Below are 26834 nucleotides of genomic sequence, written 5' to 3' on the forward strand. Positions count from 1 at the left end.
CCACCTCCTCCTCAACTATCTCCTCCAGTGCAACCATTGTTCCCACCTCCATTGGTCTACTATCCTTCCAGAAACATGATGTGGAGAACTGCAAGCTCCACGCTCAGGGCACTACTCACGATGCAGGCAAGTAGCTGGGGAGCTGCCAGAATTCCTCTTTCCAGCTTTAAGGTTGCAGTGGAGAACGTTTACCAGTTTGAAGCGTGACTTGCCCTGTACAGCTTCTGGGCATGTCCTCCTTTCTGCGAGCTGGTTCAAACGGGCTGGATGGAAGGACAGATTTGGGGTGTTTCTCCCCAAATCCTTGCGCCTCAGGTTGAGCAGAACCCTGGAGAGCTCCTCCTCTTCCTGCCCACGGCCTCCACAGAAACTGGAGGAGGCCACAGGCAAATTGGGGTCGAGTGGTGACCAAGGGTGTCTGACCCAGGGGAAGCTGGTGGGAAGAGCAGAGTCAGGGGAAGGGAAGGGAAGGGAAGGGAAGGGAAGGGAAGGGAAGGGAAGGGAAGGGAAGGGAAGGGAAGGGAAGGGAAGGGAAGGGAAGGGAAGGGAAGGGAAGGGAAGGGAAGGGAAGGGAAGGGAAGGGAAGGGAAGGGGGCAAGCAACAGGCTGGAATATACAGGCCCTGGTATACGGCACATCAGTGGAGGGCTGTGTATAGTCAAAAAATAAAGAAATGCACATGCTTCAGTTATTTCCCCAGGGTAAAGTGAGTGTTCAAAGAGTAATATTTGCTTTATACTGTCCTGTGAGCACAGGTTCCATATATGCATTAGTAAGTATTTATAGGTTGTATGTTCGAATGGTGCAGGAATTTAGGCAAACACCTGAATAATCAGCAGCGTACACCAAATCCCGTCAGTCTGATCCCAATTCCAAGTTTCCTGTTTCTCACTGTTACAATTTCACAAGCAATCAAAATGGCTCCTTAGCTACGTTATGTTATTATGAGCAACATCACTTGTCAAGTATTTTAAGTATGAAAAGTGATGTTGATTGTTAGGCATTACTACTCAGGTAAAAATTACACCCCAGTGTTAAAAATGCACAACAATATACCATTAACTTGTTTAATATGACAGCTTTGAAAGAGTGATATGTTTTTCTTTCGCATTTCTACTACAAGACCTTTTTTTTTTACTTTGTTCATTAAAATTCTTTCAGCAATGAAGATGATTCAATGATTTTGCAAACCAACTTCGTCCCTAGAATGTTATAATTTGAAAATTTCAAGGCTTTTCAACCCAAACCCTTGCATATGTCATATATCGCATTGCAGATTTCATCCAATAGCAGAAAATGAACTCTGAATGCAATATCATCTTATCAGTATTCCAGCACCATAAGCTTTCTCACTGCAAGCAGAGTACTGTTCATTACAATGAAACTGAAAATGGAAGAGCTGAAGGATTGATTTATATGGCCTTCAGTCAGGAATGTTCTAATTCTGACATAATCTCCCCGACTGAAATCCTAAACACTGTATAATTTTGATTTATTACCGTCAAAAGCAAGAGCTTAGGTCCGTAGATGAACAGAATACCTAGCATGGGAAAGAGCGGTGCGACAGCTCAGGAAGACTGCAAGAAAACGCAGATGTATCATGTGACTTTACTCCAAACATTGTCTCAGCGAGCAAATCCGTGAACGGGGCCGAAAGCAACTGGAAAAACATCATGCGGATGCTCTCACAAATCCACTCCGCCGCTCAGAAATCTCTCTTGATTATACGCATTTTTATAGCAAAGATAAGAGCGTGCTAATAAGGTAAAGCATGAACCACTCTATTAGCTAGAAGTTGTAGGAGATGTTTATTAAAACAGCTCATTTATGGCAAAAGAGGGCCAGAGCTCGATTCCTGATACACTACACAAAAGGCTGCTTTAGCAGGAGCTATTTTCCTCCTGCACCAGCAGTATAACCTTTTCCATGCTATTCTGTGCCAAAATCTGCCTGTCATGGGGGTCTGGGGACGGTTTATCTGCGGTGCAAGGGTACCTTGGACATGTCTCTGCCCGCTGGCAGGTGGAAGCTAGAGCAGCCCTGCGGTGTGCTACTTAAAATTAATAGTTTATATCTTTCAAGCAAAGTAGCTGGAGCTAAATCAAATAGAATCTTATTGGATTGAAAGGTGAATTAGGCTGGTTGTGCTGCTGCTTGGATTTTTTTTTAGGTGAGGGACAAACTATTCACAACAAACTGGTTGATACATGTACATTAAAAGCACAGTGAACACGGTTTTAATACCTGCCAGAACGGAAATCAACAGGTCATTTCATTCTAAGCAGACTAAGAAACAGAAGTTTTCCCCCCAGGTGCACCTTTTTCCTGCTCTTAGTGTTGGGTGAAATGAATGTTTGCTTCCTTCCCTCCCACATGCTCAGCCCACAGTTCCCATGTAGCCACTTCCCAGTCCTGTTTTGGACAAACCTTTATCTTATCACCCTTGTCTTCCAAATCCTTCTTCTCCAGAGCACTTAACAGCCTCCTCTTACAAAATCTACCTTTTACAAGTGGTACCTAATCAATCTTACTTTATCCTGGCCAGAGGACAGATGGTTTTATTTTAGAAAAAAAAAAAATAAATATTTTTATTCAATGCATTTTGTGTCTGGTATGAATGCTTTAATTATAGCAGATGGCAGTCTCCTGTATGCAGGAACATTTGTCTGCTTCGCAGTATTGCACAATGCTAGTCCAAGCATATTATTCCCACCTATGAATGGCCTGTTCCTTATTACTCCCAATGATCAAACATTACGCAATTCCTCCTGTATTTTTCACTTACAGACAGTCTGAACTACAGCTACTGCAGCTGCTGTAAAAGCGCTACAGCCTCAGAGAGATTATTCCTTCCTTCCTGCATACGTTAGAGTGGATATACCAGGAACTAAATTTGTGCTTAGGGCATAGCAGGAAGTGCCTGATTCTTTTTATGTAGTTGTAGAAAGGAAAAATAAAAGAGAAAACAAAACAAATTTGGGTGGAATCAAATTTAGGACACTTATGCTCTCAGCTGTAGGGACACAGTTTTCAAGAGTAATAAAATAAATTGTATCAGTAACTTTGTTTTACTAGAATGACAAGAAGGCCTATAAGCAGTGGACAAAAAACAAAAAACACACTGCATATTTTTATAGTCAATTAGCATAATAGTCATATATGGTGCATATTGATGTATATGAATACAATAATACAGACAATATTTGATTCTTTGGACTAGAAAACTTAATGTAAAGCCCAGTTCTGCAAACCAACCCTGGCATGCTCAATTTTCAGCATGAGCTGTTTATTGAATGCTCAAATGAACGTATTTATCTGTTGGAAAATCAAAACAGCAGATGAAATAATATCATCTTAGATTTCCCGGTGGTGAATTCATTAGCAGAGGCAGTTCTGGCCTCAGCCTGCCACCTTATCCACCAGACAGCACTCACTTTCCAATGTAATGACAGCTGATCATAAAAGCTTAACAGCATTTTGGTACACAGGTAAAGAGATAAGGACAGGAGTGAAGAGTAGCACTGTATCTTCTTCAACCCATGGCAAACCATTAAGTATGAGAGATTAAGAACTAGACTTTATTAGGATGGTTATCATTACCCTCAACAGCTATAAAAAGCTCCAAGTCAAAAGGTTCTGACTCACTTGTTGAAGGGTACGAGCATCTGTGGAGGAAATTCGGGGCATGGGCTGTCCCTGGTGGCTAATCCCTGTGGAACAGGTGCACAGCAGTGTGCCAGTCCCACATCACAGCGGGGCCGGCAGCCAGGGATCTGGCTCAGAAAAGAAGATGCCCATTTGGAAAAGAGGTGGAATAAAAAGGGCATTGCCTGTCTTGGCATCTTTCCTGAGTGGCTTCCACGGGTGAAGTTGTGGTGCCCTGGTAGAATTGGGAAGCCTTTCTCCACTCAGTGCCCATCAGTGGTACTACCTTAGTTGTCCCTCCCCAGTACCAAATTCTCCTGGGCCGCAGCAGCGATGCTCAGGTGAAGTACTTCTGCAGCCAATGTTTGTAACTGTAAAAAAATCAACAGATTCTCTATAAATTGGTGACTAACATTTAAAAATATCAGTAGAATGCATAAGTAGCAGATCAGTCTAATCTAAGGTTGAAGAACACTTATTGAGCCCTTTCAGGACAGAAGGCAGAAATATTGCAAAATTGACTTTCAAATGAATGAACAAGGAATATAGACTCAAAATCTCTACTCTGGCAGATGCTGAACCCAGTGTCATTTGATCTGCAGTAGCACTTGGGTGTCTGAATAGGTCAGCTGAAGCAGAAGGAAACCTTTCTCAAAAATTATTGCTCTTGTTCAACTAGTCCAAACTGGCGGCTTCTGAATAAGACAAAACACATTTTCTTACATTATAAGTAATATAAATAAAATAAAAGTCTTTTCACTGCTTCAGGTACACCTATTAAAAATTACATGTTACAGAGGCAGAGAGGATCCTGTTGTCGGACCTGCACTAGACAGACTGAAAGACTTTTTGAAGGGATTTTTTAGTCTGAAATACAGCATACCTTTCAGTACAATATTTCTGCCTGAATAAAGTAATTCCATTGATGGAGAGTCTATCAGTCATAGCTTGATTATGATTATAATTTATTGTAAACTCACTGCATTCTTTATTAACCTGTAAAAATATTAATACTAATAATTATTAAACTTGAGAACAATACAAAAAGAGAGAAAGAAAAAAAAGAGGGAAATGAAGCTCATTAAATGTCTGGCTCCTATTGATTGCCAATTGCTGCTAGTGTTAAATTAAGAGGTTATTGTCCTCTGCAGCCAAGCTCAGCCATACTCCATTCAATAACCAACAATTTAGGTCTTTGAGTTTAATAATAATTATAATAAAAGTATTCCCCACTTTCTGGCATGCTGTGTTTATTTTAGGATATTAACACAGCAATCCAAACACAACACGTAAGACTCCCTCAGGGCTTTCTGTCTCACATCCCAGACCTTCTGTTTCTTTATAAGCTTTAACAGCCACAGTTATAAGAGATATAAATAGTCCGAAGCACAAGAGAATCTCTCTTCCCTGACAGAATCTTTATTTACAAGCTGTGCAAATCTAAGCAGGTCAAATAGTCCCTTGCTGGCAGGTTAATAAGGCCCACCTGCCAAATAAACCCACCAGTGAACTCCACAGGGCCTACATAAATCCAAAAAGCTTGGACAAGAGAAGATTTTCTCCCTAGGAATCATACAGAGATGGGATGCTTATAGTTCAAAAGGCGTTCATCTTTCAAACTCCAGAGTGCTTGTCTACCTGGCACATACTCATGAGCGTTCAAAAACCTTGCAGAAAACATGGCTCTTAAGTTCAGAAGACACCATTATTTAACGTTTATATTTCACTATTGATTACAGGACACCTACATGCCAAGGGCTCCTGTACTGGCGCCACACAAACGTGTAAGGCTTTTAAGTCTCTGCCCTTTAGAGTTTTTAAAGGGCAAATATAGCTGGATCATAAATCCTTAAAGTTATTTATGACTTAGCATACAATTAATTTGCCTACAATGCCAGGAAAGAGAAATGGAAGAATAGGGTAGCCGATTATTTAAGCTGACCTATAAATTAATTCTCACAAGCCACAGTACATTTTTTAAATTAAATTGACCACTATCAAAGTGGGATTCTAGTCTAAGACCTGAGCTGTTCAAACACTACTCTTGGGTAAAGGTTTCCCACTGAATCAATGACTTATGTTCTTTCCTGAACCAGCCAGGCCCAGCAACTGTCCCGGTGCGGGCATATCCATAGACCTTTCGAGAGGCCTAGTCACTATGTTTATATTGCATTGTAAAAAGCATTTCCAAAGTGTCCTTCAGGTTTCTATTTGCTGTTCATACAGTCAGCAAACTGGTAAACCCTGAGTGTTCCTCCTGATATACTGGACTGGTAGGACAGCCTCAGGCAGATGAGGACAGACAGCCATGCAGCAGAAGCTCCCCAGCCCAAGGTTCGGAAGCAGGAGCTTGTGATCCATTCATGAAGGGAGTTAGTTTACCTTTGCGTGCCAAGCGAAGAACTGCAGCAGTGCCCGAGCTGAATCACAGGCAGATCGTATGTCCCAGCCTCAGAGGTGCCAACAGCAATCAGGGAGGGCGATATATGGCTGGAGAGGCAGCGTGCATGTATGGAGGGCGGGGATCACAGGCCCAATTTTAACTAACCAGCAAAAGTCTGATGAAGTTCTTCAATGTATCGTGAGGGACACATCCATAACAGGCCTGCTCCCTGCCTGTAAAAATCCTTGAGGGCAGGTTAAAGGCAAATCAGGGATCACATGAAAATGAATGCAGCTATTCCTTCCTGCAGGTCTAGACTGGGCTAGACCAGACGCCCCACAGGCACTGGGGATCAGAGCTGTATTAAAACATATAGGATTGTGGCTGCAAAGAGACAACTCATTTACGTAACACTAAGTACATAGATTTGCCAGTGACTCCAAATATAAGTCAAATGTAACAGTTTACAAGTGTACATGAAATAAGGAACACATGTAGAATGTCCATTCAAGACAGCATGCTGTGGCAAAGCATTTAACTGCACTGTGAAGGCCTCAATGTCAGATCACTGGAGGGAATGCTGGGGTTTGGGATTTTGGTATTTTAGGTGAGCTGTGTGTTGGGAGGGGTGTATTTTCAGTCAGGTGCAAAATTACCTTTTCTAGCCCCTATAAAGGACTTCTGGAGCAAGACAGAAGTTGGGGCTTTGAATCACAGGTTAGACTCCCAAATTCCAAGTCCCATTTAAATGCCTATCTTCTCCTTTGGACCAGTGCAAACAATTTATTCCTGCCTTGAAGAACCAGCTCAAACCCAAAAGATACAGATAACCTCAGCCCTTCAGCAAACACCACATGCCCAGTTGCTGTAGCATTTGCAAAAGGAGTGTCCAACACATGGTGGCTTGTGTTCATGGGGATGATGCTATTATTAGCACAGTGGTACTACAACCATGTCCAGCTTCAGTGTGAGACAACAGAGTGGGTGAATCTTCACATAGCCTCCGCTACACACCAGCCAAGCCCAACACCTCTTCTCAGCTGAGTACATCCTTCATTCGAATCACAGTTTAGTTCAGCTGCTGGAAATGCAGCCGAGACAGTCCAATGTTTTTTCTACTGTATGTAAACTGGATGCAGATTTGGCGCTGGAGCCAGAAATGCCGCAGTGGGATCACTCTTGCATACAGGGTTGAGCTGCTGACAGTGAACCGCGGTCTGACTCCGCAGGCAGCCCAGCAGCCACGCTTCGCTCCCTGCCACGGCTCGTTCGCCAAGCAAGGGCATCTCGGAAAACGCCTGCACTGATTTGCAAAGCGTAAGCTCTGGCTCATTAACAATAACTGAAGCGAACAAATATAGCTTAGAGGAGTGAGCATATCAAGCTCAAGAAGAGTGTAAGAACATGGTAAAATGTGCAAGAAACACATCCTACTCCTTTCGTTTTCCACAGCACAGGTGATAATTTAGCAGTTAGGCCTGCATTTCAAACCGGCTCATCGTACATCGCGAATCCAGTTGTTTCAGCCCTCGTTTGTCAAGTACATTTGCACATACTCAACACCAATATAAAACAAGTGCTAGGCATCTTATATAAAAGTCTCCAAACAGTTCTCAGAATTAGTGGATAGTTCTGAAAAGGTCTGTCATGAGCATTTTTCTCAAGGCATATATACCAAGTAAATGGGATACAATCACAGTTACAGTTTTTCAGTACAGGAAATTGCCAGCCACCAACATAATTAGAAACAGTTCATATGATCAAATTAATCATTCAAAAAAGGAGCAATTACTGTTAACAGAATAATGGCATGCCTTAAAAAAGAATGAAATTAACCTTTAGGACCGACATGGTTACCCTCACCATTCTGCACTGAGGCAGCAAAGATTAATATATCTGCAAAATAAAACACTCCATTAGCATCTGCTGAAAACAGAAGTAGCATTATCTATCTGGCCTATTCAACCCTTAACAAACTTTATTCATTGGCACTGGCATAGAATGGGAATATCAACAGTCACTTCTCTGCCAAAATAGGAAAAAATAACACACCAACCCCCCTGCATGCACACACACACACACACACACAACCAAACAAAAAACCCCCACAAAAACAACATACAACTTTGAGACTTCCATTGCTATATAACTAACTACATTATGTTCATAGCTGAACAATAATTATATGAAGATTAAGCATAAGTCAGTAATTTGAAATGCAGCAGAATTAACATTCAAACCTACATTACAGCTCCTCAAAAGCTAAGTTATAGAGTTAAGCTTTAGCCTTAACATGCTAAAATCTAGAAATGCATAGCAAACATATTGCAAAAGAACTGTAATTTTGCTTTGTAGTGCTAAACATTAATTCTGATAATGCATGTATTTCCGTATTTGTACTTCTAAACGAGATTAAATTTATGTTTATAAACACAGTAACATACTATGCTATCAATAGATAGAAGAGTTAATGTGTTTTGAATCCTCAAGCTGTGTGTTTCTACATAGATTAGATTTATTTTATTCTGAATGTCAGCAATGTTTAAATTAAGTCATACTGATGTTGCAGATAATGAGAGACATATAACTTCCATAGATAAATTTATTAGCGCACTGAAGTTACTTATACCGGGCTGGAGCATGTTAGCTGCTTGGAACTGGTATACAGCTGGTTTTTATCATCCCAACACTGGAAAACAGCAGGGAAACGCTCCTCAGTTTTCCTTTCCCCTGGCCTCTGCCTTCCCCTGAAGCTGTATCGCACTCCCTCGTGTCTTCAACTTTCCTCTTCCTTTTGCTCCCTCAGTGACACTTCCCTTCCTTCTGCTCAGCACAAATGATACGAACACGAATAGCTATTTGTGAGAAAAGTGACATTTATTCCATTCTCCTCCTAACTGAAAAATGTAGCTGGTAAACAGTCCAAGGTATAACTCACAGTATGAAGAAGATTCACATTTAACTGTATATTTTCATTGAGATTATAATTTCACACTCAGAACAGCATTTAAACTATAAGCTACAGTTGCACTTAAGATGTCTCGTATTTGGACAGAGGCTGATTCTGTTTGAAATTATCAAAGCAGATATTTTCTTTTTCCCAAATAATCAACTTTCAGTTAAAAAGTACTATTACTCCATTTTTATATGAGATTACACAAAACACACAAAAAGTCCAAAAAGCCTGTACCTTCTCATTTTCAAGTTTATTTAACAATTCTAATACACAATGCTGAATTTTTAAATATTATTTTCAACAAACTTTCATTCAATTTAATGTATGTGTAGGTTCTCAAGAACACATTTCTTACTGTACTTTTAGGTTGACTATGCTACACTTAATATAAAATATTTTGAAATGCTCATTTAAATTTTATACTTCATTCTTTCTTTAATTCCACGTCAACAGCTTGGTGTCTCCACATTAAATGGCATGCAATACATTGCATGGGCAAAGACATAAATGGAAACACGTCAATCAAGATTTTTCTTAACAGTGGCGATGACAGACTGACATGCAGAGGGATCAGTGGCTCTGTCTAGCTATACCTAACATAGCTAAGGAAGGTTCAGACAGGTTGGAAACAACAATTACTCACAGTTAATCCGAAGTAGTAACACGGACTGCTGGCTAAAGTCAGCGCTCAGGTGATGGGTTGCCAGCTGACAGCGTGAGAGTAACGATGATATACCAGGGACAATGCTGGGAAGGTCTCTGCATCAGCGCTACGACAGAACAGGACAATGGGCAGCATTAACTTTTCCCACGTATTCATGTTTTGAAGGAGAACTACAATGTCTTCAGTGTAAGACCCTAATAGTTGGGAGCCTGTGAAACAAGAAAAACCTACATTTGTAGATTCTATACAGCCTAGAACAGTCCTTATCTCATTAAACACCTGTGGCACAACAAATACGGAGGAAAAAAATAGTCACAGAATGGGTTGTCAGGCACTGGAACAGGCTGCCCAGGGAAGGGTGGAGTCACCATCCCTGGAGGGGTTTAAAAGGCATTTAGACAAAATTCTTAGGGACATGATTTAGTGCTAGATTTAGGTTATAGTTGGACTCAATAATCTTGAGGGTCTCTTCCAACTGAAATGATTCTATGACATCCTGTGATGCTGTATAACTAACTTGGGAATACCTGATTAACCCGTCAACTGCACTCATGTAATTTCAGTTTAACTCCAGTTGTAGTTATGTTTACATTGCCACCAAGATTATCTGCATTTAGGAAAATATTTACTAAACAATGCTGAAGCAAAAATAAAAAAGGATACAAGGAATTTAGAAAGCAATCAGTCCTTCTGGTCCACACAGGAGAGAAATGTCAACATGAAGCTCCTGCCACAAACATCTATAGTGAAATTAAACATGCTTGCTAATTGCACCATCATTACAATTGGCCTTCACCAGGAGAAAGGCAAAGCTTTAGCACAGAGACTGCTGATCTCTGCTATTTCCCACAGCAATAAGTGCCCCAAAATGTGCCCCATCCCCTTGTTAACAGTGCTGACCAAACTCTCCAGGGAGAGAGTTCTGCACTGTTGCGTGGAGTAGTGCCACGCACGTACAGTTTGTTTCTGAGCTCTGCCCAACGTAGTGAAACTACAGCAACTGCATTGTAGGCCTGAGCTTTTCTGGCACTCTGTGTCCCTGTGGTGACAACAACAAAATCTTCCTTCAGCTTCAGAATTTCAGCATATCCAACTATATGCCTAAGGTCAGGGGCACTGACTACTATTATTGCTGAATAAATGGAAAAAAGTGTTTAAATTGTAAGTTATCTTTCAGCCTCGTAACTAATAGATAATCTCTACAATAGTTAAGTGTTCCTAGAACAATATGTAACCGCTACATTTACTTAAATTCCTTTATTGAGTTAAACAGTGGCATATTGATCTGGATGCTATTTCTTAGCACAATATATCCATAAAAGTTGGATGTAAGGAGCAATGAAATTTTAGATACCAAATGAAACAGGAGTCACTGATAATGAATACTATTAGCTGCTCTAGTTGTACATCTTCTGGTTTCAATGACTTGTTCAGCTATACAAGAAACATCAAAATGTTAAAAAATATTGACCAATTCAAAATCACAAGAAAATGTAATGAAAGAGAATAAAACCTCCAAAAGGTTCGATCTGGAAATTTGCAACTACTAGAAACAGATTCAGGGACATTTACTTCAACTGTTTCAAAGGCATCACTCAAGTATTATTTGTCAGCACAACCTCATTCTGCACTGTATGGGCATTTACCCCATCAAAAGTCAAAACTTTTCTGAACTCAGTTTTCAGGAGTGTAATATATAACTATATGCACTTGCAAAGAATCAGCCTCTTTGCATAGTGCAGTGAAAAAATGGAGACCTTTTGATTATCACGATACGAGCTCAAGGAAACACGATTGCTTTTGAAATTAAAAGCAAAAAAACCCGCAGGTGCAGTTTCTGTTTAAATGGGTCACAACACCGAAAAAGTTTGCACCAGTGTCTATGTACAGTATAAACTGGTGCTATTCCAGTTAAAGGTGTTAGCTTCCAGCATAAACTTACCTGTAAATTTGCATGGTGAGTCTATCAGGAGGTAATTACATGGTTGCAAATCTTAGTAGCATAGACAAGGCCAATGATCCATAGGAGTTGAAAGGGCTAAGGAAGATTTGTTGTCACCTTGACCACGATAGCAAAATCCTTCCATTTAAATCTTAAAGAACTGACAGAGAAGGCAAACATGAGAATCACATTATCTGGAGGATTTTATGCATTAGTAGTAAGCAGAGAATAAAAATATGCATCTCCTTTATAAGTCATACGTGGAGATGGATTTGTATTATTGAGCCTGAACAGCAAATTTATTCCCAAACAAAGTAGATAGCAAAATAACAGGATTTGCATCCTTCTATTTATTTGTATTGATAATGGTGCCTCTATTTGTAATTAGGAGACATTTTATTTTCCTGTAAATGTATATAACTGAACTTTAGAAACTGAACTTAATTAGCTATTTTAAACTGTGATGGCACTTTTTCTTTAATGCTGTAAATACTGACATTCCAAAGATAAATCTTGCTTGTCTAACACCTTAAAGATAGTGTATTTTTTTTTCAGAAGGGCTGTAAAACAAAGTACCTTTATCACTACAGACAGTTTTCCTTCAGCTACCTTGAGATTAAAGTTTTAATCAGCCGATGATTAGGTTTTTCATTACTAAGTAATTAACACTAAGCTTGCACTGCTCGACTCTTAACTGCCACGCTAAGGTGCGCCCACCATTAAACACATATAGGAACAGTGACAAGCTTTAACATATAAAAGCAAATTAATGATTATGTAAAAAAAAAAAAAAAATATATATATAAGCCTTTCTGTAACAGATGGCATAATTTCACCGTCATCCAGAAAGTACGATGCTGATGTGCTCCCCCCTTCTGTTATCGTCTGTTTACCTTTCACAGGAGTTGCATTAGGCCCTTAGAGACCAGGTTAATACAGTATCCATAGCACCGAGAGACTGTGTTCCCTGCCTGGTGCAGAGAACACAGGTTCTCAGAGCTCCACAAATCCTTCAGCAAACCATTGAAAGCTCTCAAGAACTGGCCTCTACCTGCTTTACGTTCGCTTCTGCAACGGTTCATGAGAATATTTGTTCCTACTGTAGCATGAGAGATATTTAACGATTTGGCCTGTACTTTCAGTTGGCAAACTGCAAGCACGTGTTCTTATTTTGATGCTTAAAAAAACAACAAAACAAACCAAAACCAAACCAAAAAGAGAACAAACCAAACAAACAAAACCAGGCCATACTTCCAGAAGAGACGGCCCTGGTAATTCACAGCCAGGCACACTCGGGTTCTTACAGCCATCTGACAGCCTCAAATAGGGCGCAGTTGTACACAAAGTCATAATATTTGGCTTAAATCAGCTTTTTCAGAGCGGCAGTTGAGGCCAGTGGGTGAAGAGGGCACGGTCACCCATCCGGTGTCCCTGTGCCTAAGGTGGAGATGAATAAAAATACAAAAATGTTTAAAAAAATTAAGTGTTTTCCACCGACCTCTGCGGGGCTTCGACGCGCTCTCGCCCACCTGAGGATGCCGCCGCGGCGGGCCGGACCCCACACAGCTCCCACCCCCTCGCCCCGTGGCCTCCCCTCCCCTGGCACCCGGCCCACCCTCCTCTTCCTCCCCGCCGCCGGCTGCGGTGCTGTCGGGGCGGGCGAGCCGCAGAGCGCCGGGCCGCTCCCGCCGGCGGCGCGGCCGAGCCTGGAACTGAGACTAAGGCTGGAGCTGGAACTGGCGCTGCTCCGGGCCGCGCGTGCGGGCGGCTCCGTGCGGGGGGATTTGAAACAGCCGCTCCAGGGGCAGCGCAGCGGCGGCGGCCAATCAGCGGCCCGGATTTTTCGCGCTGGTTCTGGCCGGAGGAGGGGGCGGGGCCGCCGCGCAGGATCGCCGGAGCCGCCGCCGTTGCCGCCGCCGCTGCCGCTGTTGCCGTGTCGCCTCAGCTCCCGCCGCCGCTCCCCGGCACCGAGCTACCGCCGTCGCCTCTGCCCGGCTCCCGGGGGAGAAGGATGCGCTAGGGCACAGGTCAGTAGGCCGGCAGCGCGACTGGCTTCTCCCCCCGCTCCGCGCCTCCCCGGGGAAGGGAGGAGGCACCCGGGGCACGTTCCCGCAGGCCCCGGGCGGGGAGGCGGGAGCGGTGGCGGCGAGGCTCCGTGACCCGCGGAGATGCTGCCGCTCGGTCCCGCGGCCGCCGGGAGCCCCCCTCTCGGGCTGGGACCGCGGGCCCTGCCCGGCAAAACGCTGTGGGGGCCGGGGGTCCCGTCGTGGGGCATCCACTCCCCCCTTCCCCTGGGGACTCCCCCTCCGCCGGCGCTCCGCTCCCCTCAAACTTACAGCCCGCAGCTCCCGTATCCCACATCCCCAGAAAAGGGCTTTTTTTTTTTTTGTTCGCTTCCCCCGTCTCTCTCTTCCCCTCCCTCCCCCCGCTACCTGGCCCTCGCTGTGAGGCCGCGGGCCCCCTCGTCACCCTCCCCTCATCCCCCCTTTCCCATCGGAGGCTGCCGCAGGATTTGTGCTGGTGGCTGGGCCTGACTCTTGGGTGGCGGAGGAGCGGAAAGGAGCGATGCCGGAGTCCCGGCTGTTGCAGCTTCATCCTTTCCCCCCCTCCCTGCCCTCCTCCTCCTCCTCCTCCTCCCCGGCGCTGCGGGGGGTCGGGGGCAGCATAAAGGGGTAAGGGAGAGGTGCTCACCCGTCCCACCTCCCTCCTCCGGCGAGGGGGGGGATCAATCAGTGCAAATCAGAAAGAAAACCGGAGGAGCTGGGGAAGCGATGGGGGAAAAAAAAAACCACCTCCCTCAGGGTTTAAACCGCCTCCCTAAGGGGTGAGGTGGCTGCAAATGCCCCCCCCGTGGCGATGGGGGTGTAGGGAGGTGGAGGCTGCTCCTGCCCCTTCCCTCCGGGTAGGACCGGGATTGTACGGCAGCAGGAGTGAATGTAACTCTGGATATGTATGGAGGGGGAAGCCATGTTTGATTTATTCCTCCACTAAACCCTGGTGTGATGTTCCTTCTACTTACACCCTTCTGCAGTCCACCCTGGACCTGTACGGGAGGAGAGCCTTGTTAGGGGAGCGGAGAAGAAAACATTCCCGCGAAGGCGGATGGACTCGTTGGCTCAGTCTTCATTAAGGATAAGAGGATAGGGCTCTTGTAACTTGAATTGATATTTGTGTGGTAAAAGAGCCTGGGGAACTTGTATTCCCAAGGCCATAGTTACAGCTCATCCGCTGTGGCTTTACCGCTCTGGGGGCGGAGGAGGGAATTTGCCACACTTCTTGAACGTATTTATACTTGCTTTTTGGTTTTGTGTATTTTTTTTTTTTAAAATATGTCGGCTGAAAGGAGGAGTAAATACTAGTAGAAGTACAGAGGCAGTAAACACCGTATTTAAACAGATTTCAGAGAAAATGGGCCTCTTGCTAACAGGCTTTAAACAGGCGAGAGGCTGGTATCAGTCATTGCCCATGTATTTTGTGTGCGTGAATAGTTTCCTTATTGGCATTTGCATTAAAATTGGTTCATAATGATTCTTAAATTCAGGAGCTAGTGCTGCCGGCGCTGAATAAGCTAAACGAAGTCTGCTTTAAAAAAAAAAAAAAGGAAGATATGTTTGGCGTTTAGCCTTTTCAGACATCTAAGGAAGGTAACTGTAAGCACTGTGGTGTGGCAATGAAGTTTGTAATACATTTTGCAAAGAGTCCTTGCTGGTGGTTTATGTGGACATATATATGCTTACTAAAATTCCTTAAACCTGGAATGTGTGGCTTCAGCTGCAAGAATAAATTGGTTCTTCACCAGAATGTTCGTATGTTAGTAGAATTTCTGTAAATTTATCCCTGAGGCTATTATTTGCTTGTTTTGCTGTGGGAATTTTGCTCAGGAAACGCAACATATCAACCTTAATGAACTCCTCAATTTCACAGTGTGGTATTATTTGGCTGTTGGATGTAATCATTGAATAAAACTGCTGTTTTGCAGGACTACTCAGGGCTCAGTACTTACAGTATATGCAATTTTTGGTTATGCCAGTAAGCATTTATATCTCATATATTAAAGCATGCTGAGATTTTCATCTAGTATGCAGCCATCAGAAAATATGACAGTTTTTTCAGTCTTTGAATATAAAAGCTCTGGATATTCCTGGAGACTATATGGCAAGTACTTGTGACGGTTATAGGAGTATCCACCCTCATACATACTCGGAAAAATTCAGGTATTAAAAGAACAGTAAAACCTACTAATTTACCAAATATTATTTGAAAAATGTCAGAAGAAACTAGGTCATTATACTTTAAAGGTGTAGATTTAAAGTAGTTTAGAAAATGGAAATTAAATGTAAAATATATTTCCTCTTAGTTCAATGTGAATCCAACAAATGGCTAGTAAGAATAATAAAAAAATGGGTTTAATATCTGTAGGGCTACATGCTTTTTCTGAAGCCAGTGGTTGTTTTGCAGATGAGACTATTGCATTTAAATTACTGCCTGCATGCAATAGACTGGATATTGCAACAAAAACAACGCCACTTTGTTTTAGACTAGGAGCAAAAAGATTGTGGAGGAGGTTGCTTTCTAATATTTGGGCAGTGAAATTGATGCGTAAGGGTATACAAACCTGCATGCGTGTGTATATTTTAATATATATTCATCTGTGTCCAAAACATTACGCTGACAAAATGGCAAAAGAACGGAAAGAAGGGATTGTTTTTCAGTGTCCTATTGTTTGTGGCCCATTCACCTCTCACTTTTGCACTGAGGCTGCTTTTTGTTCCACCGGTGTCAGTGTGTTTCCCAGGCGAGGCCTTATTTCTCCAAACTGATAAACGCTTGTCTTTCCCTGTGGTCGATCAGAGGTGATCGACTGCAATGGGACTCCATGCAGATATAACGGTTCACCTGCTCTGGTCAGATTACTGGATTGAGGATGTAGTTTGTGATGAGGAGAAGATAGAAGCATAATTCTTGCAGCGTTTCGGTCACCTCTGGTCACTGCTGCTTACATAACTGCAAGGCATCTCTTAGGTTTTAATCGCAGAAGGTGGTTGAGTGCATGAAAATTGGAGATATTTTCTGTGTAGAACAAGGTAAAGCACCTCGCTTTTTTCTGGGGAAAACATTTTCACCTTTCCTCGAGAGCACTGTGCTGCACAATGGGAAACATCCACTGAATGGTGTTGCTGGAAACAACAGATACTCTGACATTCAGTAATCAAACATCAATAAAGCAATGCTTGGTGGGACTAATAATAATGCGGTAGATGATGACAACTGCATGTTTTAATACTGTGTTTGTGGCTATACTATTTGAGCTTTTTCCTTACTTTTCTGCAAAGACAAGTTAAATGGCCTTGGGGTTGAGTAAATGTGATAAATCTGGTATAATTCCTGAATCTAGCCTTTGGAGGAAGGAAGAATGGAGATACTGAAGTGGATAGGTAGGCCTGTGTTTCTAGGAAGCATTGCTTGCCAGTTAGGATGTATCTTTGAGAAATGTCTTCACTGAGAATGTGCTGTAGTCTTGGTGGTGTAAATGCGAAGGTGGAGATGGAATATGGCACCAGGATAAGTGGTCAGGTGGTGAAGTGGAGAGAGAAAATAATTTCCTATCAGAGCTTGGCATAGGAGTCCAAATTTCATTTGGTGCTTAATTGTGGGGGACTTGGGAGAAAGGGGGTGGGTAAGGACAGCCTTGTTGACGTGCCAGTGGTCGCCTTGCAGCTTGGAAATTCATGTAGCTGGTTGAATGGGCCAGCTATTTTATAAAATTGATGGTTACTTGGAAGGCTTTGGTTCTGAGAACATTTTTGAAGGAAAAGAGAGAAACTAGCTAAATTCACCCTTCACTACACCTTCAAATTAGCTTCTCTATGACCTGCAGTCATTGGAGGTAATAAGAAGGCAATATAAATGTATTTACTTTTTTCCTTTCAGTTTACACTGACAGAAGTTACAAAAGTCATATGTCAAGTGCTATTTTTAATGTTTTTATCAAGTCACTGGTGTCCAGCATAGATATTTTGTATTTTTTAGCATCAGCTGGAAGGGAAGTTTTTAGAACATGTTACAAAGGAAACTTAGACCATACTCTATTTTGCTGCACTTCTGGTGAATAGCAGACTTCAAAAATAAGCAAGATTCCTGGAGAACAGATCACATATAATAATATGTTGTGTATGGTGGTGATAGGTTAATGTGTAGCCCATCACGCTTGCAAGCAACCCTAAACTTTAGCACCAGATAATCTATTGACTCCCCAGTACATTTGAGAGCTGCTTCTATCCAAATCATATAACAGATTATACTATAAACTGACTTGTCAAAAACGCATCTCCTGTGCAGGAAAGAAATATGTGTTAATCATGGTTGAAACAAAAGCGAAGTTTCTACTATCCTTCTTGTTAATATTAAGCAATAATACAATTACATGGAAATTGTTCTGGTAGTACAATGGTGTGATGAGCTACATGTAGAAATTAGATGTTTGAAAATCTTTTTGAACATTTCATAGCGATCAGATTGACTAAGTATGGATAAGTGAAGCACTAGTCCATATGTACTTCAGGGTATTCTTATGTTGGGCAAAATTACTTTTCCCTGGGGCACCATTGATGTAGGTTCTCATATGTGACATAATGTAAAACGAATAAAATATATGTGACTTAAAGCACGTGTGAAATTGCAAGGGCTATTCAACAGATGATAGCTTAGTTTCTAGCTTTGTCCCCTTCCTTTTAACTTGTCCTATTTTTATCTTAGTGCAAGATAGCAATTTGATCTTGTTTTGAACTTTGGTATTCAGCTCCCCAGCACAAATTGGAGCTATTTTATATCCATCCATATTTGGTGTAAGGATATGTATGTGGCAAATGACAGGAAAACTATAGCACAATGTGCTACTGAGATAGACGTTCATAGAAGCTCTAACATTCTTTCTTCTTCTGTCTGTGAAAGGTACTGTCAGTTTTGTGTGTGTCTCTTTGAAGAAGCACAGGACGGTCTCGCTCTGTTGGGTGATGGGGATGGCCATTTAACTGTCCTCGTGAAGCCTTTTCTGGTCTGTGCCTCAGATCAAAACACTCAAATACTGGCATTTCACATCTATGCTGAAATACACATAACAACTTTGAAAATCTGTGTTTCAAAATAATAATAACCTTTAAACATAGTTGGTCTTGAGGGCTAACATCAGAATTCCATGCTTTCTTTGTCATGGTCAAAATCAGAGAGTGAATGTTGTCCTGTTCTTTGAGTTTTGTCTTACTAAATATGAGATAACACCAATGAGCAGAAGATGAAATATTTTGCGACAAAAGTATTTTTCAGAAAGAGGGATGAGGTTAGGGAAGATTTTATTAGAAATGCGATCTAAACACCATTTGAAATATTTTGAAAAGCTACTGATAAAAGAATTAAAGAAGCAGTAGGACGGAGATGCAGTAATGCTGTCTCCTGTCACAATGTTTGTGACCCATTTTGTTTATTTATTCATTATAATAAGTTGAAGTGTAAGTGTTCCTGCTGTGGCATGGGTTAGTCTGTGAAGCTGAGGTTCCCAAGATTGTGTATCAGGTAAATAAATAGTGGAACTTGCCAGCCTTGGTGGGATGCCATCGGAGCAAAGAACCTGACTGCGCTGGCACTCGGAAATATCTAAATTGGGGAGTTATCTCTGTGGTAAAGAATGCCCAGATCCTAGTCTGGTAATAAAGCCAGAGGGATTTAAGCCAAAGTATGAGCCATGGAGAGCAGTGTAAGATGGAATATATGAATATGGATCATTTTTCTATATGGAGTCGTTGCCAAGAACTTTTGATCAGATACTTCAGGCTGAAATAATTGTGATTTTTCTGTGGATGCAAAATGCAGACCATCAGAAGCTGGTTTAGACTAGCACTTTGAACAAACCTGAAACAAACGCTGTGATTAAATGTGGAACATGACTGAAATTGAGCAATAGTGCAAAAAAGAAGTAGTAGGCTTAGAATGTGTAGTAGAAAGTGCAGGTACAGTATTTATTCATTGGGTGAATGTTTGGTTCAATAGTGGTAGTGACAGTTGAGTCTTCAGAAACTCTACAAATAAGGATAGCAACTATCTTTGCTTAGCACAGCTTCTTTCTACAGTCAAACCTTTTCAGATTTTCCCATAAGAAGTAGGTACAACATAATTCATTGTACCTAAGGCAGTGAAGTAATCCAGGGAACTAACGCTATGCTGAGAAAAAGGGCAGCATAGGTGACAAGAGAGACCCATTGCAAACCAACGCAAAAGTTTTGAAGAGTGGACAAGAAGGATTTGGTTTGTTGAACAGGAAAGTGTTTTATCTTTCTGTCTCCAAGTTAAATGGATGAGCTACGCTATATCTGCAGAAATGTAAAACTTGCCTCAAATTCCAGACCTTTTACCTGTAACAGTCATTCTAATCTCTCTTCTGGAGAGATTCCCGATGTAGAAATAGAAAGGGAATTAAGAACACTGTGAATGGTAGTAATGCATTTTGGCAAGAGCATGTTAAAGACCCAGCACGCGGAGATGCTTCAGGTAATGGCCAAACCAGAAAGGCCATTTATTAGCAAGTATTTGGATTTGCTTGGAGAGGTTCTAGTGTTCCAAGTCTCTTGTGAGCTCAGGCCTTGTCTGAGTGTCCCTGGTGTACAGCTGCCAGTTGTGTGTGTGTTTTTTTGCTTTGGGGTAGTACATTGGTAGAATGATTAATATAATCACATGTATATAGTTACAGTCAATGTGTGAAGTGGACCATAATTAGCATAGTATGGCCAGGATCACATTATAGACAAGGTGACATTGATCAGATATGGATATGTACAGTTCTTGATGAAAGGTACAAGTCTGTAAGTAAAATTCCATAGTGCCACTGAGGCAGTATTAACTACCTCTGAACTTTACCTTCTAGTTCTTAAAGTGATGGGATGTGAAGTTGAATGTACTGGATGAAAGAAATCATCTCTATTTTTACATATTACCCGTTCACATTAGAGGTGTATTATCAGTATGATGTGATGCTGTTTTTATAAACAACAGAAGACCTGGCCAAATATTGCTCTAGGATAGAGATTATGATGGTCTCCTATGTATACATATAGCTAGGTTTTCTGACTGTTGACAAGGCCTCATATATCACTGGTGTCACAACGCTGCTTTGTGGAATTATTCCAAAGCACCGACCATGCTTTTGGCATCTAAATCCACCCGCGTGGGTGAACGGTTTCTAGTGCTGTGATAGACAAAGATAGAGTTTTAAGGGTCTAGGCAAAATGATTGTATCCTCTGTAGTAAAATTAGTTGCTGTCTGGTGTGATCCGGGCAACATTGTTTATTTCTGTAGAAGTGTAGCAGATAACATTTTGTTAATACTATGGTTTGATTCATTACTTACATTGATTGCTTACTGTGTGTTACCATCCCAGATTTAATCTTCCTTTCTCAGAATTTGCACGGTCAAAAATTTTCATGATACTTGCAGTGAACCTTCAGGCAATTGCTGTGCTGTCATGACTACGTATGGGAATAAGGACAGAATCATTGGCCACAGTGAAGAGGAAACAGATTCTAGTGTGCTTTACTATTGCAATGAGTGTTGTGTGGAACCAGAGGATCCAGGTCCTGAAGGTATCATGCAAGGAGTGGAGGTAGGATGCTGAAAAGAAAAAGCAGTGGGATTAAAGAAGAGGTGGGAATTTAAAGTAGGCTTGGACCAGGTGAAAAAGCAGCATAAAGAAAGAAGGAACTCTGCATCCAAGCGCCAAGCTATTTGAGATTGCATTTAGTTCTTCATTCGCAAGCGAAGGAGAAGCCAGATGCACAGCTCTGGCTCACCCCAGAGACAGAGAGAGACATCGAGAGACTCATTTCATTGGTGAGCAAAGACCTGGACTGCATGAGCATTCCGGCCGTATTGAATTGTCAAGTTCTGTTTTGCTAGAGAGGGGCCATTACCTCCAGCTGAACCATTTGAAACTCTCCAGGAGGCAAAATTCCCAAGTTTGCATTTGAAAACATAACTTCTTCTTATTATTAGCCATTTGTTAAGAGACCATTGAGGGCTACCTTTTAGTGTTTATTAAGAACTGGTGGTAGATCCTACCATTTTAGGCATCAGTGTTCCTCTTTGCTTATTTGCAGAGGAGAAGCGATTCTTTTCTATTTGATTTGTGGTCACACCACAGTAGTATGTGTATTCTATTCTCTCTTCAGACAGAAGTAACGATGTTTTACAAGAATTTGAATTTACTCAAATATATCTCCTTCCTTCACCACCCGATTTCAGCAGAAGGAGCAGAACTGACAAAATTTAATTTCTGCAGCAATGGAGAAAATAGTATTTCTTCTGATTTTGAAGAAAACAAATTAATGGGGAGGAGTCCTGTTGCAGAATCTTTTATCCTTATCCTCAGCAGCAAGGGTTGGTGGCAATAGCTTTTCCTGAGGAGGAACAAAAAGACAAGTCCATCACTTTTGTAACCTTGCGTTGTGCAGTAACAAGTGACATTTGAAGTGAAGAAATTCTTCGCTTGCCATTCTACAGTTCCTAACTGTACAAGCTGGTATTGCTTTTGTGAGAAGGCAATAAATATTTCTTTTGGTTGATGAAAATAGACTGGAACAATTAGGTTCTGAAATTTTATCCATTGGGGGGAAAAAAAAATGGCCAACCTAAAACAAATTAGGAAAGATCAGTACTCTTACAAAAATGATGGCAAGTAAGTGTAAGTGCAACTGTAAGTACACTAATCTTTTTTACACATTTTTCAAAATATGCTTAATCTTTTTCTTCAAATGTATATTACAACTTTGTGTAAACATTATTATATGCTATAAATGTAAGGAAATTTTCACATACTCATTTAAATATACTTTGTAGGTCAGCTTTGCCATCTGACTGGTTGACTGAAACAATTGTGTTTCTACTGCAAGACTAATGAAGTCTTTACTTCAGGTGCTTTTAAACTTACAATTGGCTACTTTGGACTAAAGTTTCCTTTGGTTTTTTTTCTCCTTTCCTAAGTCTTTTTTAAGACTAGTGGTAAATTGCCAGAAAGTTTGAGTATGATTATTTTTGGTTCTCTGTCAGCTATTGCAGTAATGGTTTTCTTCAAGAGAGATAATACTTTTGAATTTGCTGGATAGAGCTGGTTTGTAACAATTTTTGGCAAACCCACAATACAATTTTCAGTCGTGTTTTCTTCTGAAAGTAAATTCTGTTTAGATCCTGTAGTAATTTTTCATTATTTTAATATAGTGAAGAACAGTCACAATGTACTACATGATAGTGGATGTCTCTGCTCCTATTTGGTATTTTATGCAAGATAATGTGAACAAGTTTTCTAATGTATTAGCAAGAATGTGTTGCAACTTTATTAATCTCTGTAAGTGTCTTGTCTCATTCTGATCTGAAAACAGGAATAGCCTTTGGTCTTAAAATTGATGAGAGAATGGAGAAGACTTACCAAAAAGCTCTTTACAGAAAAAAACAGCAGCCATGTATTAGCTTTTTCAGTTCAGCTGAAAGCCTGATTTGTAGGTATTAAAAATAGCTTTTGTGGATAAAGTTCTCTTACTGTGAATTTGTATTTAGGTGTGTCATCTTCTCCTCCCCCTGCTCCCTGAGTAATTCACCTGCAAAATGGCTGTAAGAAAACCCTGAGACAAAAGTGGTATCTAATAGTGATGCTTGGTTTTGATTACTTACTCTGTTCACTCCCTTTGGCAGAATTGGAAGGAATGAACTACTCCATTATTTCTGACACACAAGAAAAGCATCTCTGAAATTGCAGCAGATGTGGAAGAAATGAATAATAAATATCACATAAATGATAGTGGCCTGGACAGTGAAGGAGGAATCTGACATGCAGACTAACTGTACTTGGCTCATGACTCCTGTCAGATGATGGAACTTCAAGTAATTAATAACACTATTTAAAATGTCTGCAAAATAATTTGCCTTATGTAGAACCTATTTTTTAGTATGGAAACATGCACAAAGTCGTTGCAAGGATTGTCCGATTGTCATTCTCCGATTAAAACATCTAGAGACCTTTCTCTGATAAGTCAGATCTTCTTTTGCTTACTGAAAGCTATTTGTTCACAGGCCAAAATACCATTTTCATTCAGCAGACTCCTTGGCTGTCATGTTTTTTCCTCTTTGTTAGTGAAAATGGTACTTGTTGGGTCACCAGACAGTCAATATGGGCCGATACCAGCTTAAGCTCATTAGCTGCTACTAGTGTGTGGCGCTTTTGTCCCCATCCTTTCCCTACCCTCCCCCCACTTTCCTTTTCTATAGATACAGAGTCATCTAGAAAAAGATAAGGGATTGCTTTTGCTTCTATGTAATATGGTGGTCAGCATGAGTGCATTTAATTTAACTACCAAATCTAATCATATGCTCAGCTGCTCTATTGTCCTCTGCTCACAAAGAGCCCAGTCCTTTTTCTTGCTTATGGTATTTGTACTACCATAAATTTTAGATAACAAAGGTTGTGTAAAATGTAACAGGCTTTAATTTTGCCCTTCTTTCTTGAAACCTTTTGTTTTTCCCACGTGTACGTTTGCTAGTTTCTTCCATTTAACTGGACCCCACAACCTAGCTTGTTATTTTATGAGGAGGACTGAGATGCATATTGACGATTTCCCTCCATTGGTTGTCCTAGAGATGCGGAGAGCAACTCGCAGGTTAAATCGCCAAGTCTCATCTCCTCAGTGGGACTGTATTTGCTTATAGGTACTCACATCTCTCATCTTTGCTCATTATTCTGCCTCTTACTTTAAGCCTCCTCTCATTTGACTCCATTAAATCTTTGTACAAACATGGTTTATTTTCCATATTATATAACCTGCATCTACCGGTTCTGATAATCTTACTGTCTCAAATTACTGCCCGTGTCTTTGTTTTCCCATTTACTGCTGGCCAGGTGCCTTGACGTCCTTTTACCACTTACACTCCTGGATTTGTTGTCTCTCTAGGTCCCAGCAATTTGAAGGCTCTTTTTCAGTGCTTTCAGCTGGTTTTAGTGACCTGTGTTAGTGAGAATTGTTAACTGAACCTTCACTCACCGAACTTCTAGAATCTGTGTGCTGTGTATCTTCAGACATATTAGGCAAATCAAGGTAAACCCTGGAAGTTCAGGGTTTTTCACCGCGTGGTCTTCATATTTTTGTGATATGGAATTACTGCCCTTAGGTTAATTAGGTAGACACAGAGCAACTTAATTTCTTTAAGCCGTGTCTTTTCACTTATTGTTATTTACTGGTCATTGTAGGCCTTGAGCAGCTTGATCTGCATTGGCCCTGAGGAAGTCCCTCCCAGCCTAAACTGTTCTGTGATTCTATGATGGTTTTTATCATAGAATCATAGAATACCAGGTTGGAAGGGACATCGAGGATGATCTGGTCCAACCTTTCTTGGCAAAAGCACAGTCCAGACAAGATGGCCCAGCAGCCTGGCCAGTTGAGTCTTACAAGTGTCCAATGTTGGGGAATCCACCACTTCTCTGGGGAGATGATTCCAATGGCTGATTGTTCTCTGAGTGAAAGTTTTCCCTCTTGTTCATGTTTTGAAACTCTTAAGCTGTCACTTTTTTTTTTTTTAATGCATCCAGTGTTTTGAGAATGAGTAAACCAGTAATGTAGTCTGATTTGATTATTTGTTGCTCTTTTTTTGGGTTGTCCTGGTCTGCCTCAAGCTCGATGGCTTTCTAGCTTAAATAAGTGATGAGAGGAAGAGATATTATTAAGCAGGACAAAAACCACTAGTAGAATTATGGATGAAAACAGTTACAAAATGCAGATGTCTCGATCCAGAAATCCAGACCCTGGTAAGCAGCTAATGGAGCCATATTAAAAAATGTTTTTCAACTTACCCGTGTAGTTGTTGGGCAGGAGGGGAGGTCACATGAGGTGTTTTGGGTGCTGATCCTGCTGTTGGGAGCTGTGATTGCCCGGTGGGGTGTTGGCTGCTCGGCCGGTCCAGGCAGCCACTGGAGGGCGTCTGTGGCCACAGAACCGCTGGGTTTTCGGCTGGAGGGACTGTGGACGCCCAAATCCAGTCTGTGTTTTGCATTCTGGTTTACTCTGTTAAGAATCTGCGGGAAGGAAGTAGAGGTTTTGCAACAATTCCATGTTTTGATTTTTTTTTTAAGGGATTTTGCTGGCACATCTGTAACCATAAGTGTCACATGTTCTGTAGCGGGTTTGCCTTTTGGCTAGAGATGTATAGAATTTGTCATCAGTTGTTTCTTAAAATAAATACGATTTCAGTTAAAACTGCTGAATCGCAGCTTGAAACATATATCATATATGAAATTGATTACCCTGAGCATGGATATGGTGATTATTGTGCTGAGCTTTCATAATATTTATGATGGTGTATTTCTCTGTATCATGTGTACACTGGACCTGGTAATATGAAGAGTCTATAATTATGAATTTTAAAAACAAAAATTATCATCTTGCCTGGTTTAGGAGCACAAAGGAGTCATTCTGCCAGATTCATTTGTTTGCTATGATATTATAGTGTTGAAATAGGCAGAGTTGGATTTTAGAACCCTCAGACGACTTGTCTAAGGCAGAGCAGTTTTAGCTTGCTGGATATTTTCAAATTTCTGTATGGAAAACAGATGTTAGGTGATTGTTGTTATTGAAGAGCTAGAACTCCGACAGTTGCTTTGACTATTTAAATTCTGCACAGTGTAGCCACTGGCCTGAAGGATCAGCTGTTTCCCAGTGTGTTCACGATACAAAACGCTCGCTTTTTACTTGTTCTCATAGCCAGAATGCTTTGGGACACGTCTGAAGGTTGAGCTGTGGTCTTTCCTTGGGAGATGAGCTTTGGTGAAAGCTCAAGGGCCCATCTGTGGTGCGAGGAGAAGCTGGTGCTGCTGCTGTCCATGGTGCAGTTGCCGCAGTAACGCAGCCTGGGGAGAGTTTACGCTGGCACAACCTCTTAGAAATAAACTCATCTGGTTTATGTTGTTATTAATGATATTATCTTAGGTCTAAGACTCACTTGTTTTAAACCTTTGAGTAATTAGTGTGGGTAAGACTCATGCTGATTGTGAACTGATTGTTAAAATGAAAGCTACGATTTTGCTCTCTGTTTTTTAAAAATCGATGGTTTATCAGTTATTTTTCCTGGGCCTTTTCATAGTGCATGTTAACAGATATTGAAGTATTTTGGTGATTAAGATTGAGGTCCCACTTTGAATACTGTGACCAGTTTGGGGCC

At 41.3% G+C, this 26834-nt stretch overlaps 1 protein-coding gene and 1 long non-coding RNA gene across 12 annotated transcripts in view; one reads left to right on the forward strand and one right to left on the reverse strand.

Moving 5' to 3' along the window:
• The window catches only part of NSD2 (nuclear receptor binding SET domain protein 2), a 103651-nt gene that overhangs the window by 12317 nt on the left and 64500 nt on the right, over positions 1 to 26834 (forward strand). For 4 of the 8 annotated variants that reach the window (XM_065060364.1, XM_065060366.1, XM_065060367.1 and 1 more), the window contains exon 1: positions 13453 to 13617. The exons of 2 other annotated variants lie outside the window; for them this stretch is intronic. The gene's annotated coding sequence lies outside the window, so the exon portion shown is untranslated. Of the gene's footprint in view, positions 1 to 13452; positions 13618 to 23337; positions 23511 to 25293; positions 25426 to 26834 lie in introns of those variants that run through there. 2 more of the 8 variants (XM_021288914.2, XM_013367136.3) reach the window with 2 other exon arrangements.
• Positions 6431 to 14204, reverse strand: LOC110359464 (uncharacterized). 4 transcript variants are annotated; one of them, XR_010472083.1, is made up of 5 exons: positions 14023 to 14204; positions 12842 to 13027; positions 11591 to 11750; positions 9628 to 9754; positions 6431 to 8883 (listed from the first exon to the last, which is right to left on the reverse strand). It is a non-coding gene; the product is annotated as an uncharacterized LOC110359464 (long non-coding RNA). The 4 variants fall into 4 exon arrangements; XR_010472084.1 differs by lacking the exons at positions 12842 to 13027; positions 14023 to 14204 and adding an exon at positions 13089 to 13150 and having other exon boundaries at positions 6431 to 8851; XR_010472085.1 differs by lacking the exons at positions 12842 to 13027; positions 14023 to 14204 and adding an exon at positions 13089 to 13150.

This window comes from Columba livia, chromosome 4 (assembly GCF_036013475.1).
Source record: "Columba livia isolate bColLiv1 breed racing homer chromosome 4, bColLiv1.pat.W.v2, whole genome shotgun sequence".
Classification (NCBI taxonomy): Eukaryota; Metazoa; Chordata; class Aves; order Columbiformes; family Columbidae; genus Columba; species Columba livia.